This window comes from Arachis ipaensis, chromosome B9 (genome assembly GCF_059453495.1).
Source record: "Arachis ipaensis isolate K30076 ecotype BB chromosome B9, ASM5945349v1, whole genome shotgun sequence".
Lineage (NCBI taxonomy): Eukaryota > Viridiplantae > Streptophyta > Magnoliopsida > Fabales > Fabaceae > Arachis > Arachis ipaensis.
In genome coordinates this window covers 102,926,925-102,928,821 of record NC_142444.1, presented here as the reverse complement: position 1 = coordinate 102,928,821, position 1,897 = coordinate 102,926,925, and the positions used below count along the sequence as shown (strand labels likewise).

General features: G+C 39.6%; 1 non-coding gene across 1 annotated transcript; it reads left to right on the top strand.

Annotated features, from left to right (window-relative positions):
• The first annotated feature begins 1,420 nt into the window (after positions 1–1,420).
• LOC148545704 (small nucleolar RNA R71) lies at positions 1,421–1,528 on the top strand. The gene has a single exon (XR_015900351.1). It is a non-coding gene; the product is annotated as a small nucleolar RNA R71 (small nucleolar RNA).
• The last annotated feature ends 369 nt before the right edge of the window (positions 1,529–1,897 follow it).

Sequence of the window (1,897 nt, the reverse complement as noted above, 5' to 3'; positions counted from 1 at the left end):
TTCCACTTCGAGTGCAGGGAGGTCAGAATCCAACAGCATCTGCAGTCCTTTTTCAGCCTCTGAATCAGATTTTTGCTCAGGTCCCTCAATTTCAGCCAGAAAATACCTGAAATCACAGAAAAACACGCAAACTCATAGTAAAGTCCAGAAAAGTGAATTTTAAATAAAAACTAATAAAAATATAATAAAACTAACTAAAATATACTAAAAACATACAAAAAATAGTGCCAAAAAGCGTATAAATTATCCGCTCATCAGTCATGGTGCCTATGATGCAGGGTATTAAGAACTTTCCGGGATCCGGTTTCTTCTGAGGTAATTTATGTTGAACCAAGGTATTTAGTTCATTGATAAGCAATGAAGGTTCATCCTCCAAAGTCTCATTACCAAATAACTTGGCATTCAGCTTCATGATTGCTTCTAGATACTGAGCAACTTGCTCTTCAGTAATATCTTCATCCTCTTCGGAGGAAGAATACTCATCAGAGCTCATGAATGGCAACAGTAAGTTCAGTGGAATCTCTATGGTCTCTGTATGAGCCTCAGATTCCTTTGGTTCCTCAATAGGGAACTCCTTAGTGGCCAGCTGACGTCCATTGAGGTCTTCCTCAGTGGAAATCAATGCCTTTCTCTCCTCTACAGGTTCGGCCATTTTGGACATATTGATGGCCTTGCACTCTCTCTTTGGATTCTCTTCTGTATTGCTTGGGAGAGTACTAGGAAGGATTTCAGTAACTCTTTTATTCAGCTGACCCACTTGTGCCTCCAAATTTCTAATGGAGGACCTTGTTTCAGTCATGAAACTGTGAGTGGTCTTACTTAGATCAGAGACTATGGTTGCTAAGTCAGAGAGGCTCTGTTTAGAATTCTCTGTCTGTTGCTCAAAAGATGATGGAAAAGGCTTCATAGTGCCATACCTATTTCTCCCACCATTATTATTATTGAAGCCTTGATTAGGCTTCTGCTGATCCTTCCATGAAAAATTTGGATGATTTTTCCATTAGGGATTATAGGTGTTTCCATTGGATTCTCCCATGTAATTCACCTCTTCCATTGCAGGATTCTCAGTGTTATAAGCTTCTTCTTCAGAGGAAGCTTCTTTAGCACTGCCGGATACATCTTGTATTCCAGTCAAACTCTGAGAGATCATATTGACTTGTTGAGTCAATATTTTGTTCTGAGCCAATATGGCATTCAGAGTATCAATCTCAAGAACTCCTTTCTTCTGAGTTGTCCCATTATTCACAGGATTTATTTCAGAAGTGTACATGAACTAGTTATTTGCAACCATTTCAATGAGTTCCTGGGCTTCTGCAAGTGTCTTCTTCAGATGAAGAGACCCACCAGCAGAGTGATGCAATGACATCTTGGACAATTCAGACAGACCATCATAGAATATACATAGGATACTCCATTCTGAAAGCATGTCAGAAGGACACCTTCTGATCAATTGCTTGTATCTTTCCCAAGCTTCATAGAGGGATTCACCTTCCTTCTGTCTGAAGGTTTAGACTTCCACTCTAAGCTTGCTTAACTTTTGAGGTGGAAAGAATTTGGCCAAGAAAGTATTGACCAACTTTTCCCAAGAGTTCAGGCTTTCTTTAGGTTGTGAGTCCAACCATGTCCTAGCTCTGTCTCTTACAGCAAAGGGGAAAAGCATAAGTCTGTAGACCTCAGGATTAACCCTATTGGTCTTAATAGTATCACAGATTTGTAAGAATTCAGCTAAAAACTGATGAGGATCTTCCAATGGAAGTCCATGAAACTTGCAATTCTGTTGCATTAGAGAAACTAATTAAGGCTTAAGCTCAAAGTTGTTTGCTCCAATTGTAGGAATTGAGATGCTTCTTCCATAGAAGTCAGAAGTGGGTGCAGTAAAGTCACCAAGCATCTTCCT